Source organism: Seriola lalandi, unplaced genomic scaffold (genome assembly GCF_002814215.2).
Source record: "Seriola lalandi dorsalis isolate HSWRI2012SDOR001 ecotype SW California unplaced genomic scaffold, Sedor1 jcf7180002054885, whole genome shotgun sequence".
Lineage (NCBI taxonomy): Eukaryota > Metazoa > Chordata > Actinopteri > Carangiformes > Carangidae > Seriola > Seriola lalandi.
Genome location: NW_019525437.1, coordinates 6,781,730 through 6,802,410, shown reverse-complemented (window position 1 = coordinate 6,802,410; position 20,681 = coordinate 6,781,730). Strand labels below are relative to the sequence as shown.

The window sequence follows — 20,681 nt, the reverse complement described above, 5'->3', positions numbered from 1 at the left end:
CCCCCCCCCCTTTCTTCCTTTTTTTTTCTTCTTTTTTGTTCCTTTATTCAATCAAATCATGGTCAGTGCGGATCTCCGCTGAGGCCACACTGCAGCCAAGTCTTTGTGTTTCAGCATTAAGAAATTAGGATGGAGACTCCGCCACAGAGAGGCAGAGAGGAGAGGTCTCATTAGTCCACAGATCACAAAGAGGAAGATTATCAGTCTGCACACAACAGTTAGAGATTTAAATGACATTAAAGGACATTAAATGGAGCGGCTGTCGTTTTGATATGATACCTCTATCTAAGGGAAAAGACAAAATCCAGCGGGGGAGCTTTCACCTTTTAAATATTACAGTGCTGCTATGTGATACCAACATCAGAGGCAAATTACAGCCTTACAAAAGCTGACTGTTGTCATTATTAAAAGAAAATATGTCTTGATGTATTTTTCAGTCTGTCTACAGCACTGGCATGGTTCTGTATGAATAGAATAAAGTTATGCTCAAAATAGAATTATAATTTAAGCTAAATAAGAATTACTTATAACAGTACATTTATATACATTTTCACTTGATTAAGAATGTAAGTCATTACTCTTAATTTCTTATATAAAAATATATAAAAGACAAAACAAACTGATCAAACAGGATGATTTTATGTTTACAAGAAATAATTAAAAACAGCCTTTGAAGAAGAGAGAGGGAAAAAATAGATGTTTGTCTGGGTGTTTTTTTTTTTTTCTCTGTACATTTCTTGCATTCTCTCTATTTATGCACCAAACACAAATTCACATCACAACATTCAGCCGCACTGAAAAGTCCACACGGCGCTCCTTGCCATCCACATGTAATTTCTAATGAATACATTTTTTCTCTCTCTCTGTCTCTGCCTGTTTTAGGCCACAATCATTTGTCATTTCAGGAGCCCTTTTTATACATTTGCTGTAGAGAAATGCTCCATTATCCAAGCTGACTATCTTTTCTCCTGTCTAGTGTGTCTGCACGAAACAGACCAGCAGGGGATTCACACACAAAAACACATTACAGTCGACCGACGCACACGTCTTCGGTTGAAAGCGAGAGCGACAGATTTAGGGATGGCTGCTCTGAAACCCAACTGACAGAAACGCTTCTTCACGTCGCCACAATAATATTTATTTTATGTGAGCAGCAAGGTGCTGATGTTGATTTATTGCACGAGCCAATAAAAACCTATGTTAATTCCCTATAAAACAGTGCATTGTGGGACAAATGAGGGCGGTATAATGGAGTGTGATTAATCACATTACAGAGACATGGTGTGGTGACATGGCTACACACACACACTCGCAGGTTATAATTCTGAGTCATAACTGTCAGCAGTATAGTGGATCACATTGAGTTACAGGACTGACTGACTGGCATCAACAGGCCACTCTGTGATAAAATAATACTCAAATTAGCAAGGAAATTAGACAAGACATGGAGTCATATTTTTGATGTCACACCCAATTAATTCTCCAATTTTATTTATGAAAAATGAGCACTCATTCAGATCAAGCGTTGTGTCTTTTCTATCCTGAAAGTGTCTTTGTACCAGAAGAGCAGCAGTCAGGGGAGGCACAGCACTGTTTTCCGTATTTTCTGCCGTCTAATACAAATCTGAGTGACAATCAGTGCAGCTATATTTGGCATCTAAAATCAAATCACATCACAATTTTTCAAACTCTACATCTAATTTCTTGGCTTCACCTTTTTAAAAAGTAAAACCAGGAAACCTTCTTGTGATTTGATGTGTGAACACCATTCTTGTTTTAGTTTATTAATGCGGTCCACATCCCAGTTTGGCTCACGACTCATGAGCAGCATCTCACCACAGCACAGCACTGCACAGCACTGCAGAGCAGAGCAGAGCAGAGCAGAGCAGAGCAGAGCGCAGGCGATGACTGAAGTCTAGTGCTGTGATGCCATCTATTGGAGCCCCGGCTGCCTCCAGAACGGGACGACACAGAGAGGAGAGTCTCTTCAAAGCAAAAACCACAGAGCCTCAGATACGCAGCAAAAAGCAGCTCCAACGCTTCATACTGTTCAAAAGAAAGGGATGTGCACGGATGTAAAATGGGTAAATTTTAGCCACACAAATAAAAGGTAAGTAAATAAAACTGATGGCATTTCTTGACAAATGTTTAAACCGACATGACTAGTGTATTTATATGCAGAATCTAAATCTAAATGGCAACTAGGAGAACAAAATGGGAATGACTCATGTTAACATTTATATTGTTTGAATTAATTCTGTGCAAAATTTATATCAAATAAATCACTGCATATTATTGAAGGAATATTGCTACTGAAGACAGTGACAGAAGTGTCAGTTTACAGACTCAGATCACACACAGTCAAAATGGAAGCAAAGAAATTGGACTGGATGAGTAGAGTCTATGGTGGAAAACAACAACTGGCATTTTAGTATTTCTTTTTTTTTTTTTTACCTTTCTCATTCAAATCCGAACCAATACAAACTGGTCTTTTGGTTTTTGAGGCAGGATTATGAGACACTGCAGAATTGTGGATTACACAAAAAAAAAAAATTACTTCCTGGATATAAAGAGGTTTGTGAAGTCCTGCTCTCAGCTACCAGAAGGTGAAATCTACTGCATTAAATACAGGCACGTCTGTCACTACACTTTTACACCTAATCTGCCACATACAGTGGGCTTGAAGCTCTGAATCTGTCCCTCTCTCTTCCATTTAAGGCACATAAACCTGTACATTGCTCCCAACATTTTACACTATCCCTGTATTTGATATTTTGAGCCAAAAATATTTTGAATTGAACTCAGTATATACTCTCGTCTTCTGGCGAAATCTGTAGCAACAAAATTGTTGTTTATTGTCTTGACATTCATAATAATAAAAAGAGAATGTATATTTTTTCTATGTAAACATAAAAAACATAAATTTGGTGTGAAAATGCTAAACAAACGGAAACAGCATTTAAATCTTCATGAGACTCAAACTAAAAGCAGCTCCTGGACATACACCAAGACCCACACACCACTTAGTACTTAGAACGATTGGAATAAACTACGCCTTTATGAAAGAATTAATTTACAAAGACATCACTGATCAATTTAATGAATTAATGAATCAAGTGGAAAAAGAATAACTTATAGCTTATGTTTGGGAAGAAAGACCAACACAAACAAATGGATATCTTGTATTAAAAAAGACAATATCGCCTAGTATTGACATTGAGGTGTACATAAAACATCTTTGTTTTCATTTCAGTTTGCTATATGAAAGCTTGTGTGTTCCTAGATAATGTGCAATGTTCATCTAAATATTTTAGTGCATTTACAGTGTTAATAAAACCTCAGGATGGTCTTGGTTTGTGTATTTTTTGGTGTTGTGGAGTGGTGTAAATTTCCAGCATGAACTGCAGCATGGTTTGTATATTAGAGATACCTCTGTGCACAGGATCCAGTCTTTGGTTCTAAGAACCTCGATGTTGTATGACTGTGATTAAGTTCCTCTGTATGCTGGAGATAATGAAAATGATCCTCGTGTTCTCCCTCACTATCTTTCCTCTACGGTGTCTCTCTCCCTCTCTCTCGCACCCTCGTCTCTTTATTCCCTTTGGTTTTACTGCAGGGGGCACTGATAGCACATTGCTGATACACACACAACACACACAACACACATGTGCACACAAATAAACAAATACTCACACAAAGAAAAAAGAAATCAGGCCAAAAAAAGTGAATTACAAATGCTAGATGTAACAGAACAGTGAGCATATATAGAGAGAAATATCATGCAACAATGGTTATAAATGTTTGATCCATTTGTTTCCCATCTACATGTTTCCTCCACACTTCTGTAATCCTTCTTTATCTCATTTCCTGCAAAACATGTCACATAAAAACAATACCTGATCTACAATCTTTTGTTTTGATGTGCGCATCATACTGTTATTCATTTATGCTGAAGAACCAGGACTCCTCAATGATTCAACATGTAATTTTAAGGAGAATGTTAAATACTAAGTGCTTGTCAAATAACAGTTTCCTCTGTTTGCATGGTATTTTAACAGTTAAAATGAATAAAAAGGACCATTTTTAAATATTTTAACATTAAAGCACTGTCAGTTTGTGTGGTCAAAGAGAACACTGTGCTCCTATAACATATGATGTCTATCTATGTGAAAACTGGGGAAGTTGTCAGCATTTGATAGCCATAAACCAAATGTCATGGCACTAAAAAACTGTAAATGACCTCCAGCTAACTGCACTCTGGTCTCACAGCAAACAAATCATAGCAAGTTGGCAGAGTCAGTTAAGTTAAACAGTCAGAAAAAGTCAGGTACTTTTGCATAACTGCTCATGATGCAAGCTAATATCTTGTCAGCTAACTGTTGTAACGAGGTATAAACTGTGTTGTGGATCTTGACCTCCATGAGGAAGCTTGAGTGGGTTAGTCGCTCTGCTCACTCTAGGCTTTACTGATAGAAAAGTCCTTCTGTCCTTCTGTGTCGATGATGTGAAGTAATGTAATGAAGTATTTAGTTTGTTCGGTTGTGTCATTTATGAAGGTTATATCACTCAAATGTGTTGCCAAAGTTTTTCTGAATAGCAGCCTTGTGTTCAGGACCATGGACAGCACCTAATGGTGCCTGTCGAAAATTCCCCACTTTTCCTTTGGTGGAGTCACCTACAGTATCTTTGCATGTTAAGCAGAGATGAAAAGGTTTCTTAGCCATGTTCTTAAATACGCGCGTTTTCATGTAAACAACAATATATATAATAAGCACTGCAATCCTGGACATACTCCTGAATGTTAAGAATATAAATAGAAGAGATCAATACAGATGTACAGACAACTGATTAAAGAGGAAAATAACAAAAGATGATGTCTCCATACAGGATGTGAGGGGTAAATAAATTGTTAATAGTATGAAAATTATATGAATCATATGCTATGGCCTTCGCAGTCAATAGATCTGAAACACTAAACCTATGGGGGTTTAGTGCGCTCCATGTTTTAGGGACTTGACTTTGTGTCACTTTGCGTTTTTCCATATCTGTATGTAACTGGTGTATTTGTATGAAAAATATTATTATTGTGTATATCTATTAGATACAGTACACTTAATGTGGTCTCAGACATTTGAACCCCACTGTATAATCTTTCCTAGGGGTGCCAATCAAGTCAGTTTGTGTGTGTACACACACAACACTTGCCTGTGGCATCCCAGCTCAAGGCTAAACACTGAATAGCACACATGAGGCTTCATCATCAAGCCCCGCTGACAGCCAATAGAAACACAGCTCCGCTGACCTTGCTGCAAGCCCCTTCAAAAACTTCCCCATCTCCATCGGCTGTGCTTTATAATCTGCTTCACCAAAAGGACCTGCTGCACTCGCAACATCCTTTTAGGAAATAATAAATTTGCTTACTGTGGTCGTGCGGATTTATCAATTAAGAGTCAATCCAGTGGTGAAAAATATTCTTTTTTGGTCATCATGTTTGGCAGGATTTTCAAATTGAAATGACTAATGTGACAAACACAATTCAACCATTTTGTATGAGCAGTTACATTTTGGGGGAAAGTTATGCCTTGTATGCAACATACACAAGTGGCAACTAGTTAAACATAGTTGAATAACTAACATGTGAACAATGAATACTACCAAACCACATGTGAATCTGTGACGCTAGGAAAATGTTCAGTTGAAATTCCTTTGTACAAGAACATCTGCACTCAGAGCTCCACACCTGCACTTTTCACTGCACTAGATGGCCATCACACAACCAACTGAAACAGTTTTTCCTGCACTTCCAAAGAACATAGTTACTGATATGCTAATTAGTTCATAGTTTCTCTAAAAAAATATATATATAAAATGGTTTGCAACCCCAAGCAGCTGCTGACTGAATGTTATCAATTGTATTGCAGTCCAGCTGTATCATTTAAAATGGCTGCATCTACACAGCTTTTATCCAAAGTGCTTTATAATTTCCTTTTCATTCACACACACACACTCACAAACTGATGGCAGCAAGTTACCATGCAAGATACAAGTCTGACCATCTGCAGCAATTTGGGGTCTTACCAAAAGACACCTCAACATGTGGACAGGAGTTGATATGGACTTAATGATGTTCATAGAGGAATTTACTGAAAACTACAAAAGCAGAGAGGCAAGTGAGGAAAAAAAATTCTGGTCATCCATTTTGTAAGTCTGATTTAAATTGTTGTCTCTCCTGTGTTTATGACTTAAGAAAAAAAAATGAAAAATATGAAAACACTTTTTGATCAAGTTTTTGTTGGTGTAATACTAATTTCAGCCACAAGAGGCTAAAGTGCACCAATACCCCAGTCTAAACAGGACAGAGAACATGTTTTCCTCCAGATGATATGATCTATATCATAATATGAATGAGAACCATATTCATTTAAATTGCCAAAATCGAAATATAAACAAAGTGCTAATTCTGTTGTTTATTGCTATGATTTGTCCCATTCATAAGGTTTTTGTTTGTTTTTTTTTTTTAAATCCATGTAACCATGACTACATTACAGTAAACAAGCATTAGCCATTCAGTCGACTTAACCTAGGTTATAGCTGTTGGTTAGCCATGAACAATGCGTTTGTCACTGGCTGGCTAGCCGGCTAACTGCTAATGTCAGTTTAGCCAACTGTAACATTACATAACTTGAAGAATTAGTAGTTAAAAATCATCTAAAAGAATGCATGAATGTTTTTGCACTTTAGCCAAAAATATTTTAGCTCACCTGAATTTTTTTTCTTGCCTTCAGGGCTTCCGAGAACACATCCACACAGGTCAGTGTTTAAGCACTAATGCTGAGGTAATAACATTTGATGTTGATGGTTCATTGACTTGTTCAAGTGTTTTATTAGTGATTATTCAACAGATTATATAGTTTCATATGACTGAGATGTAAAACCTCACAAGAAGTTAGACCTCGGAAATCTTGATATTTCTATACACACTAGCTGTAATATTTGTGTCATCCTTGCTTTAGGAGTTGTACATTTTGTTTTTAACTTATGGTTTTCTTTGTGGTATTTTGCATATTTCAATATGATTGGTTATTTGACTCAACTGTACTGACAGTATTTCACTAACAGTATATATTTATAATATATTTTATATGGTACGTTGTGTATTTTAATCTTTTAATTTATATGATGTGTTTATTGAAATGCAGCATATATATGAATATATATATGCATGTATTGTCCCCCCACAATGAGCTCACCAAGGCAGGTTCCTGTCAACATTTGTTGCAATCTCAATAAAGTTAACTTAAATCAACTTCTTCCGGAAGTACAGCCTCTTGTTAGATCTCTATCTAACATTAAAGATGATGTAGCAAAAACCACTTACGTGCCAATGTCTGTCTATCTTTTGACAAAAGGACATAAAGAGGCAACAGAGGCTACAAAATGATACAGAGCGCACTGAGAAAAACTTAGTTGACTAAAGCACCTTCAGCAATTGAAACCACCATTTTTCTCTTGGGGCCTCATTTAATCTTCCAGTTGTCCACCTCTGCGTGCCGAGCCAGTGTTTGAAACTCACTTGTGTACTGTATGAGGGTGACGGCCGTGGACTGCGAGGCCACTGGGTCTATCTGATAATTGACTGCCAAATAAAGGGCTGTTCCTCTCTGGAGTCCTCTCTGACACCCACATCAATCTGTCTTCACTTAGAGAAGGCTTAGCCCAGCCCTTCAGCTGCCCCCCCCCCCTCTCCCTCCACCCTGCCATTCATCCATCCACCACTTCATCCCTCGCACCCCTCCCTCTTTCCAATTATCCATCCATCTATCTATCTATCTATTGGCCCTGACCATTTATCCCTCAGTCTCTCTCTCTCGTTCGCTCTATCCCATCAACACCACTTCTTTTGACGTGCTAACAGCTGTTTGACAGTAATGGCTCTAAAAGCAGAGCAGGGTGCCAGTCGATGTGTGTGCGTGCAGCTGTGTACGTCTTTGCATGTGTGCGTATAAGATAGACAAGAAGCCTTGAGGCCTCAAGAGGCTTGCGCACACTGTCATCAACGACAACTGTACACTCTCTCACACTCACACTCACACTCACACACACTCTCTCACACACACACACACACACACACACACACACACACACACACACACACACACACACACACACATACACTCCAATCAATATTAGGTGTAAGTCTATTCAACCTCACTTGCAAGTACTATTTCTTAGTATAAATGATGAAAAATGCACTCTCATATGAAAAGGCAATAGAAATATTTATTGTACTATCAACATGTTTTGTCAGTGCAATTGTACTCAGATAAAGGACTACAGCTGAAAAACTGAAATGCATGAAGCGTGTGTGTGTGTGTGTGTGTGTGTGTGTGTGTGTGTGTGTGTGTGGAAGCAGTGTTTGGTCAGTAGATGACCAATAACACTTCACTCAGAAAATCTTCATTAGTGGAACAAGAAAACCTAAATATTTCATACGTTAAATTGTGTTGATATCACTTTGCAAGTGACACTGAATTTGTGTGTTTTTATGCATGCGTGTCTGCATTCCTGCATGTGTGTGTGTTTGCGCATGTTCACCCCCCATCATTTGTCCCTCCCCTCTCTACACAGTGTATTGTGATGCTGTCAGCTTGCTGTTTGATGGATGGCAGACAATTACACGAGGCCTCATCCTCTGGCTCATCATCTGCACCATTAGTTATAGATCCACACACACACACATACACAGCTGCTTATCCAGCCAGCATCTTCAAGGCAATACACACACAAAGACAAAGACAGTGATGTTTTAGTTTGACTTCTATCACTCACTTTAGTTGACTTTTATCATCTTTCAACCACTTTCTTTGTGTGTCTTGGTCAGTGATGCTCCTTTCCTATGCTTCATTTAAATCCCACACAATCACTATTACACACTTAAATACCTCTCCACTTCAAAATGAGAATCCTATTTCTTTTCCTTCACTGCCAAAATAAAAAATGGTTCAGAGGTATTAAGATGAAAAACTAATACCAGAAAACAAGGCAACCAGACTTACAAATTGACACCAAATAGAAAAATTTAAATATAAAATGTTAAAATATGCCCTGGTAATGTGTATGTATGTATAGTCTGTGTAAATTAGTGTGACATGAGAGAAAAGAAGTGCCACCTCCTTCCCGACCAAATTTCCACTACTTTTTCCTTTTAGGTAACAGGGCTGGGAAGGCAGCAGGTGCACTCCATTGTACATCCCTTAAAGTAACTGCTCAGTCACACACTGGAAAAAAAAATTGATAAAGATTATCTCAGAGGAGAGACAAAAGACCGCTAGCAGTAGAATAACATGTCAGCACAGACAAAAACACAAAAATATTTATATTTTATCCTCAGTTTATTCTAATACCAAAATATAGAAATGGGGCACTTTCCTGGTGTAATGAACCAACTGTTAAAGCAGTCGGTCAAAACATTTAGAATCAATTCATTTAAAATATACTATTAATGTTTATGTTTTAGAGCTTTTTTTCATATAAAACATGCCAGAAAAAAACTACAGTATGTCAAAAACCATACAGTAAACTGTTAAATATGTTGAATGTTAAGTATGGCCACAACTACCCTTTTAGTTTTTAAATACTGGATGCAGCAACAAACATACGCTCACTCACTCACGTTCAATATTAAAAAATATGATGTTCGTATCCACAAAGTTGGAAAAGGAGATCATTTTTTGGGCACAAAAAAATGATGAATAACACCTATAGGTGTTCTTGATTCTTGTTTTGTGCAGTTAAGGAACCTGATGTTGTTACAGTGGCAAAATATGACATATCACTATGGGCTTATTAAACAAAAATCACATTTTTCTTCCTGCAGCATTTCCTTTTAAAACTGCAACATAACAGCATATACAAGCCTAGTCCACATACATTTGAACGATCAGTATTTGGGCTGGCGAGAGAGTCACATCAAAGCTTGAAGCTTCATTTCCAGACAACAGCACCAACTGAAGGGAACTGGGGAAACATGTATACTGCTTGACAGGTGATATCGTACAGAGTTTTAAAGGCATGACATAAAAGTTAACATCAATTAATGTTAATAAATGTGTGCTGTTTGCCATGTGGGAATAAACCCATTTCACTACAGAAGATCAAGGTAACTGCATAAAGCCTCTATGGCTACATTCTCCTGCTTTGTTATCTGAAACATTATCTGTCTTAAGTTTGTTTTAGGTCAAATTCATAATGTGGGTGTCACTTGTTAGACTTCTTTCTTGTGTCTCGTACTCATCTAGACACTGATTGAAGTCATTCTTCAGATGTTGTTCATGCCCCTAGGTCGTCATATAAAGAGGTATGGCTGAACGGAATGTGACTGCAGTGTCAAGGTAAAGTTCATAGCTTTCATAGTTAACTGAAGATAAAAACTTCATTAGTGGGTGCCTATGGCTGTGGGTAAGATGTTGTTTGTTTTTTTAAAAAAAGAGAAGAACAAATTCTACTAATTTGCATATTTGCAAATACATTTTGGAGGAAACACAATTGTGACCAGGTTATGTTTTGACAAAAGACATTATGAGGAAATACAAATGTATGTATTACATATCTATTTGTACGTAACTAATTAAAACAATATTGCATTAAAGAAACTGTTATCAAAATGTCATGTGCATCAGTGACTTAAATCTCACGTTGTCATATCATAGCCTTAGATAGATTAGATTGTGTCCACCTTAGTCACCTCTTTCCATTGCTTGCCGCTTTTATTTCGGGACCTCACGAGATACAGAATAGTGGGGTTGTACCAACCTAAACGAAACACTCTCAGCATGTTCCTGTGGATGCTTCCCTTTAAGGAGATTTGACGTGTTACCTCTGTAAGTTCCGACCATTGCCCAACAAGTTAACCTGTTTAACAGATAACTTTGCTGCCACACTACTGACGTTGACTCCTTGTTTGACACCAGCTCCTCATATACCATGCTGCTAGCTCAAATTGTTTTTCAAATGTCATGCATGAAAGAGACGCTGATAGAAACGTGATATAATTTGGCCAACCAGCACAGTCATCTAGTAGGCAATGATTCTGTGGGTTTGTGAACGTAGTGCTGATCCATGTTATTACTTGGTGCATGTACGAGTACAATGTACAACATGTTATGATCTCTACAACACACAACTACAACATGATTTAACTGTGTTGCAGTAATCTTTAGGGACTGGCAGAACTTGCTTAAAGATTAAAGAAAGATCATGGTCAAGTTTAAAACATAAAAAGTTCACAGTGACTTCAGACACAATTTGGTTATCTACATTTGACCAAAATAACCATCTTTTCCCAACCAAAGTGCTTTTGTTGCCTAAACTCTGGATGCAAACTCCGTTCTCTGGTGTCATGCACTCTGTACATCTGCCATTTACCCCAACTACTTACAATTCTGTTACCATCACAGTCTAATTGGGAAAATAATTAAGTAATACAGGAACATAATTTTTAGGAGACAAGCTTGCCTTTTAATTTGATATGGCAAACAGTTGCTTACTTACATATGCAGTTGTTACAGAGTAACATCGTCATTCTTTGAGAGTAGTGTTTCTTTGCAGCTCTCTCTGTAGCTGCTGAGTGCTCCAATGTGTTCACAGACAGCGAAACAATCAGCTGAAACTTATTATAAAGCTCTGTACAGCTGATCCAGGAGATAAATCTGAGCAACCTCTTTCACACTGTCATTTCATGCACTGGTATTATAAAAAAATATCGATAACAACCTCTGTAAAGAGTAAAGGTAATGTGTGAACGTATCCTTTGACACACCAAGACTATCAGCTGAATGCCTAAAATGGGAAATTTAGTGTACACTGTAAATGCATTTGGCCGTATGTGAATGCATTGTGTCTTGTACTTCCCTAACTATAGTAATCTTATAGCAAATTCCAGCTTGCTACACAAATATCGCAGCAAAGCGATTATGTATAATAAAAGGATTCCCATTTCATGGTAAAATAAAACCTTAGTTCGTAAAATCCTGATCTACAACTTTGTGTTATTTAATAGACCATCTGAACTCAAAAGGGCACAGGATCCCTTGTAGTGATTCATTATATATTGGAGGCACTTCTTCACATAATAAACATCAAAGAAGAACAGGATGACAAAGAACGTGATTGAATACATGCCTCAATGTCTGTACACTTATTTAGAAAACTATGTGGTCTTCTATTAAAAACGTATCCTTGGTAAATGATGTACTGTACAAAGAAAGAGATAAACTGCTTGTCTAAAGAAGAGAAGGTTGTGCTATGGCTGAAATAACTGAAAGTTCAGTGTGTTATTGGTTAAATCGAATGGAAACAACAGATGGATGTTTGAGACCTTGCAGATTCACAGGGGATCAAAACAATATTTGGCAGCTGTTTTAAATCTCGGAGCATAAATCTTTCCATTTAGCACATTTAACTTTGAATGTGCCCCCTCCTTTCACCCCTCAACTTTATCAGCATGAGACAACTCCTGATTTCAGATCACCACCTGGAGCTGGGAGCTGCCCTACAGGATCTAACCAGGAGGTTTAACAGCTTCACAGTCCCTTGTTCCTCTCTGGCCACTAATGCAGCTCTTAACACTCATCACCCCGTGCTATAACCCTCATTAGCTTATCAGGACAAGACAAAAGGGAATATTAACACTGCCTAGACCGCTCAGGGGCCAAGCTGAAGTGTCACATCTAGATAGCAGGTATTGCTGTGTGACTCTCCCCTTCCTCGTCCACTGGTACACGTCTGTAAGCCTCTCATTGCCTTATCATCTTAAGACAATACCCCTCTGATTCCTACCCTTCTACCACGGGAGTCGTGTATTTACTGAAGTATCCACTGGTCATCCATTACATATGGCACCTGAGACTAAAACACACAACCACCATACTTCACCTTAACCCCTCTGTATCCTCATTACCTTATCTCAGGAAGACAAGGCAGAGCAGAGGTAGCTTTAGTTAGCTTAAGGTCTGACTGATTGACTTTGCTAGCTTTTGGATTAGCTGTACGGCTAACGCGGCTCCTACAGGCCAAGGTGAGGGCTGCCTTAATGCAGCAGCTTTGGGGCAGAAAGCTGCCTAATTTCAGCTTCTATCGCCGTTAGCAGGGCTTCAGGAGGCTTCGGGAGAGCCACAGCGGTTGGCTGTTAAGACAAAGTAGCACAAGGTTAATCCCAGCAGTGGAGAAGTCAGAAGGTATTAGTGGATATTTAAATGAAGGGACCAACTCACACCTGTTTCTTCAGCGTGGGTGAGCATACATTATTTCTACAGCAGGTTTTCAAAGACTAATACGGCAAGCACACAAAACAGTGTGGTGCAGTATATGTTTGAATTAAATTAGGATTTCTTTGTAGGAGAAGAAGAACCAGCTTCAAGAGAAACAAGCACTGCTCAAGTCACATTTGAAATTTACATTTTGCCTCTACATTTCAGTAACACAGTGAACGGGCAGCATGTAAATGCATACAGTACCTGCCAACTTTTCCATTTTCACTGGAACTCTATCGTACTGTATTTTGAGGCCGTCTACTCTAGTGTGTTGTTTGAAGGGAAAAATAAATCTTTTATCAGGCAAGTTCCCAGATTAGATTGTTTACCTTCACTCACACCGCACACATTTTTTTTTTCCATTGTGATCTGCCGACCGAAAAGCTGCTCAAAGCAAAAATGCTCCACATGACAGACACATTAAAAAAATATGATTTTGATACAATGTTTGAAAAAATATAGAGAGAAATAAAAGAAGATAATGAAACAAAGTACATATTCTCAGGAAATTTGACTAAGCAGATCATAAAACTTCATGGTTCAACCTCATGGTGTCCCATTTAAGACACGTGACTCACTGTGAGGCCATCTTTACACTAACAGGTGAATTTGGGCATTCAATTTACACCATGCTGACATGTTCCGCACCTTCATACGGAGCTTTTTCAAATCGCTTACCAGAGTGGAAAAATCTGTTAACTGGTTATAGTTTGAACAGGCTGTAAAGCATTGACATATGATTAGATCGGCCTTCAAGCATGATCCTCATAACAACACCTTAATCAGTTTCTGATGTCTATAATGATTATGCATCAAAAAATTTTCAGCACACAGTATTTTCACAAAAGTCTGTTCCCCAAACTGGAACAGCAAAAAATCAAAATCTTCAATTTGTTTTTTGTTCTACTCTGTCAAAGTTCAACCAAACATACAACCATCACCTTGTCTGAATGAATTTAGACAGTCTTGATAAATATGACAGGATATGTTGCTTGGTCTCCGCAAGTGAAATTATAATTTTAATTCATCATTACTCATTTTGTTAGCATGCTGCTACTTATAATACGCAGGTGTTCTCATTCTCATGTTTTGTTTATTCTGTCAGGCACCTGTACCTGCACCTGTGTGAGAAGTGCAGATTTTATTACAGCTCTCATTGGAACTACTCTGGCATTACTGTCAGTCTTGTAGAAAAGGTAGCATTTATGGCCTTTGATCATCTTAGTATGTTATATTATATTTATGCAGTCGCATAACGGAAACAGAAAGACATGTCAAAGAATGTGCTCTCTGCTAAATCTGCTCTAACTAAACTGTTTTTCCTACTGTTAAGGTGTCATAGTTTAAGAAAACAATCTGAAAACACACACTGTGTGCAGATGTCTTTCACCCAAAACACACATCACGCACATCAGCACCCTATTAGCATTAGCATACACATGCCAACATTAGATGCATCTCCTTTCCTTCACATTTTAATCTGTATATTCCAAAACCCTCTTACACACAGCTGTCCAGTGCCTCAGCAAATACATTCACAAACAAGCTCATCATGTGAAGTAACCGGGGAATTGAGAGTTCACAGGTTAAGTACAGAAGCTGTCCAAATCAGTAGGTCAGCCAGTTGACAGAGGAAATGACGGGCTTAATGACTGGCTGCTGCTGCTAATGACTGCCTGTACACAGCTAACTGGGTGGAAGAGGAGCCCGATTGACAGATGAACACACAGACACACACACACAGACACACACACACAGACACACACACACAGACACACACACACACAGACACACACACACACACACACACACACACGCAGGTGCACTCTCATACATACACCCACACACACACACACACACACACACACACACACACACACACTCACTCACACTCACACTCACAGATTACAGATGAAATCAGCCCTCTGCCTCTCCTGTTCGATGAGCTCTAATTGGTGGTGAGACCCGACCATCCAATCCTGAGCGGCACAGGCCCCACCCACTACTTTAACTGCCCATCAGCAGTTATTAGAGGCTCCTCAGGGAGCTGTACAAATCACAACACACTGCTAACCCATGAGAGATTAATAATCCATGAGATTTAATAGAGACAGCGCTGCTACGATTAAATTCAAAACAATGTGCGACACCGAAGCCAGTAAAAAGATGACGAAGCAGCTGGAAAGAAAGATTTATTTTGATACTTTGTCGTGTTTACTAGTCCCACAGCTACATGGATGTCAATATAAAGGCATTCTTGTAGCTACACATTTTTATAATAGATTTTAAAGTGTGTGAAGCTGCACTCAGCTGTAACCTCTTGATGATCTAACGCTCCCCAACTTAGCCACTTTCACATCCAAATTAAATTTTATTTCATTTACTGGGTTTGTGTATTGGAGCACTACAACTGTATTTCTGGTATATTTGTATTTTATCTTATTCTCTCTTTCATTTTTATCTAATGATTCTCAGTTTTAATTGAATTTACAATCCATTTAAATGTTTTTAAATGTTGTTCTGATGCATTTCTTGACCTTATGTATAAAAAAACTGCCTCTGTGTTCGAAAGGTGATATACAAATAAACTTGCCTTGCCTTTAGGACAGACTTGCACATCAAGTATCTTGCATGCATCAGAGAGGATGTCAACAGCCTGTAAATGTATTTGCACTGCATGCATTTAACAAATTACTACATCAAACTAATGTTTCTTTCAAATAACTGTTACTGATGTACTGAATCTATAAATGTCTTGAGTGCAAGAGCAGTCTATGAGAATCTCCTTTTTTATTTAATGATGAAAAGCCAGAATAGTGCAATTATGATATTATCATTGTAATGTATACTTAACAGTTTTAGTATATAGGGTAACATCAAACTGGGACACACTAGTGTTAATTAAAGAGTTTTCAGACTTGGGATTCTTATTATAAAAGTTAATTGAATGAAAAGAATACTGTAAATAAAAACATAACCTTAGACCTAAAAAGATCAACAAGTTTTAAGTTTTCAAATGAAGATGTGAAAATTGTTGTTAAGACTGTACTCAGTAAAATGAAGTTTAAATACTGCAATGGTTGAGACACTATGGCATGTGACTGTGTAATTTAAAGAAACCAAGCAGTGCAGTGTATTCCTATCTTTCTCCCTCTCTTACTCTCTCTCTGTCTCTCACTCACTCACTCACTCACACTCACACACGCACACGCACACAAACCTGGACTAAGAAGCGAGAGGTTGAGCGGTTTGTTGGTAACAATCAAAGCAGTGATGCATGCTGTGTGACTAAGTGACTGTAACCCTCCAGACAGACCGAGACTCTGCCTGTTAGTATGTGGCAACACCAAGATAGCTCATTACCCATTCTGTTCCAATTGAATTTTAACCAGCGTATTTGTTCCAGTGCAAATTCTGACATTTCAATATGCCAACAGAGAATTCAGCTCATTTGAATATGGCTTGCTTGTTTATTGTCCCCTGAATAAAAAATAAACGAGGAGGAAAAGTGTGAAACTTTACAGATAGGGTGGTGGGAACTCCTAGGTAAAGCAAGATCCACTTTAACAGGGCTTAATTTTCACTGTCAAAGAATGACAAAACTAATATTATAGATATTACAATTATTTATGAACTTTTTGGCATTTATAATCATACACATATTAGTACTCCCCAGCTGTATGTAACTATAATTAAAAGTCATGTAATTAATCAATTAATGGGACCTGGACCTTGATTAAGTGGCAACAAATTAATCGATAGGCTAAAAAAAAAAAAAAAATTATTTAAATTAAATTTAGGTTTTGCTAAAACAGGACATTTGGCCATTATGAGCCTAGAAGCCTCTTGGCTACTGCAGCTAGCAGTAGGGACAGTAATGGTGCTGACAGAAACTGCACAGAAAAGGATTAGACAGCCTCCTGCATTCAACATCCACTGCGGCTCTAGTTTATAGATGCATAATATCTCCTGACAGCCCTCATCATTATGTTACTCTCATATTAACTCACATAAAGTCAAATCGCTGGTGAGACTAGCATAACAACTGATTAAATGAGAAATTAAACAGTAAAATGTTGGTGGAGGTGAAGAAAGCAATGCCACAAAGCTCAGACGTGTTTCCCTCCACTGTCTTTTTATTTTCTGTGACATCTCTATCGTGTATTGTCATGTTTATTCCATGGCTAAGAACCACAGGGAACCACAGTAGGCTCATAATATATCTTTAAAGTTTGTCTAAAGTCCTTTTTTGTTAAAGTTCTTGTGCAGAGCAGAAAAACTGTTGCTTTGTCTACCCACAGTTCAATATATTTTTCAGATTCAAGCTTCTTAAATGGGAAGATTTGCTGCTTCGCTTCGTCATTCATCACAATAAAGTGAACACTTTTCGTCAGACAAAACAAGGCTGATAAAAGACCGATAATTGATAATGAAAATAGTAGTTAAATGCAGCCCTGTATAAATTTCACACCAAGTACTTGCACAAATAAAATGGCGCTGAGCAGAGTAAATTTAGTGCTGTAGGTAGAAAATAGGAAGTGATTATAGTCATGTTATTTTAATATAAACTGGGCATAAGCATATATAATTAAATAATTAATTCCAAGTTGTCCTGACTCATCCATTATTTTATTGCATCAGGACACTTCATTGTGGATCATCACTTATGTTCTGTACTGCTCATTTAATTTATGGCTTTCAAATAGCCTGTCCTTAAGTGATGACATCATCTAGAGATACACCCTAAAGGTCCTCTGTATATAAAAAATGGGAAAAAGTGCTGGAAAACTTTGCCAGTGTGACATCTAGAAACCTTCACATTCACAGTAAAACTCGAAAAGATGTAATAGGTCCAATAAGAAACCCTCAATACGCCCAGAGTCCCAGTTCACTGTCAATCAGCAAGATCACCTCATGATTTCACAGAATCCCGTCTTACTGCTCTGAATCATGACTGAGTGTTGACAAATATTGCATTTCACTGTAAAGTTAAGTTCTGTCTCTGTAACAATGTTATTATCTGAGAGGAAGAACAAAGTTTTGAGGCGTTAATCGCGAGACAAAATTTAGTTTGGGCATTGAAAAAACAAAATCAACCTAATGTTGGCCTGCACTATCTACATCTACGTCATTTAAAGATTTACTCCACATCCCAGAATATTTTTCAACAACCTCAAAAGAAAGTGACTATTGTATTCCACTGTAGCTTCACTGAAAATGTCTTGAAGTAGCATCATATTGTCGGCATTCCACTCATTATTTTACATAGTGTGTACCAGAATATAAAATCAAAAACAATCCAACCAGCTGCACCTGCATTATACTATCAGACATTACTGACTAACTCACTGAGTACTGAAGAAATGCTGATATACTGATGACATGGGAGTGTTATCCCAGTATTCAGTGTTGTATCACTATTAACATGTGGCATCATGTCATGAAAAACAAAACAGATCCTTTAAAGTAAACATGAAGATATTTTCTTGCAGTGCAGGGATAGGTTTGAAGTTAAACAATACCAAGCAAGAGAAACATGATAACACAAACACAAACACACACACAACCACATATAGGACAACAATGGTTTTAGCTACAAAGACAAGACTACAGGCATCTACCCTTATTTAGTTCAATCCAGGTACTCAATGATGAGATGAGATATACAATAAGTAAGGACTGAGTAACGGGTGAGACAGAGTGGCAGATAGTGTGAAAGAGATAGAGATACTGTAGGGTAGCTTGAAAAAGTGTGTGTACAGGCAGCAGAGGAGAGAGATAGTATATATCTGTAATATCTGATAGAAATTGTCAAAAACTCACCAGTCTCTATGCGGCAGGAGCAGACTTCAGGTAACAGGCACTAGTCTGTAGGCCAGACAAAGACACACTTGATATTAAATGCACTTTAATCACATGTCATCAGAACTAATTTCAATAATTACAACTTCAAGAATGACTACCACTAATTTACAACCTTAGAACCGGACCTAATGAAACTGAACTGTCACGGCTCAGCAAATTGTCATTTCTGTGACTACATCTCAGGTGAGCTGGGTAAATGACCTGCTTGTAGGTGTCATGCAGTGTCTGAATTATACAGAGTTATTCTTATTCTGAGTCAACAAGTCAGTCGACTAAGTTTATTTGCACAAATAGAAATTTACCATTATCGCAAAGGGTCTGACCTGTAATAATCCACGACATCAGTCTTCCCAGGTGGCGCTCAGGTAATAATCCCTGCAGGTAAACGCTGTGTCCTTCAGTAGTCAGGTGCTCTACTCCAAGACGTTCACGCAGAGGGATGAAAACAGTCAGATGAAATCTTCTTCCTGCTCCTCGTAATCCTCCAGCACAATGATCCCTGCCGAATGTTTCTTCTCCTCCTCTGCATCTTCATCTCTCCTCCCGACTCCTCTTCGGAGGTGGTGCACCTCTGAACGCAGGGCCGGCCAGACGCACCTGCAACAGGACAACAGGTAAGAGGAGACCAGCAGCCTTTAGTGCAGGTGAAACCATTCTTTCATCCCTCTTCTCTCAGCATCGACAACTCTGTCTGTTCCTCGGAGTGTCTCTGCCAAGAGTAGCCGGGCACAGCCGTCCTGTTTTGCCGCTCTTTGCCAAACACACAAACACACACACATACACGCACATACACAGAGGAGAGTGTTGTGTTTTTTTCAGCAGCCGAGCTAACCCTGAGCCGGGGCCCGGTCTGCCTTTGAGATGCTCTCTAGCCCACAAACACAAGACGGCTTTCATTATCTTGCCCGTCGCAGCGCAAGGCCTAGCTTCTAAAAGCTACTGATTTCTTTCTTCCCTTAGCCCCCTGCACAAAGGGAGGGCATTTTGTAAATTACTTGCTCGTTTCAGACCAACAAAAGGTACTTTCATTGAACCCCCCCCTCCCCCCCCCCCACTGCTCTGCCTCTATCCTCCCGCCATTTGATTTTGCTCAAATTTGATTACAAGGCTTGAAAAAGGAGGGGAAGAAAAGAGAAGAGGAAATAAGAAAGCCCCACAGATGGCGTGTTCATTCAGTGCTGTGAATGGCTTTATATGGGCTGCCTTTATACATGTGGCAATCCAAAGACGCTTCAGCCGCTCCGCTAAAAAAAGAACTTGACAAAATTATTGGTTTGGCGGCTTTCTTACACAACTGACACGGGGAACTCTGAGAAAGAAAAGCCTGCCTGCCTTCTCTTTCTCTTTCTTTCTTTCACTCTCCTTGTCTCTGCACCTCACTCTCTCTCTGGGTCATACACCTTGATCAAAACAAACTAAATGAGGTGTTTGATTGCGAAAGAAAGAGTTTGTTTGCTTGCATGTGTGTGTGTGTGTGTGTGTGTGTGTGTGTGTGTGAGTGTGTTG

General features: G+C 38.5%; 1 long non-coding RNA gene across 1 annotated transcript in view; it reads right to left on the bottom strand.

Annotated features, from left to right (window-relative positions):
* The window catches only part of LOC111671764 (uncharacterized), a 161,350-nt gene extending 142,175 nt beyond the window's left edge, over nt 1-19,175 (bottom strand). The window contains exon 1 of the long non-coding RNA XR_015438648.1: nt 19,134-19,175. This is a non-coding gene — a long non-coding RNA (uncharacterized LOC111671764). The remainder of the gene's footprint in view (nt 1-19,133) is intronic.
* Nucleotides 19,176-20,681: the final 1,506 nt, after the last annotated feature.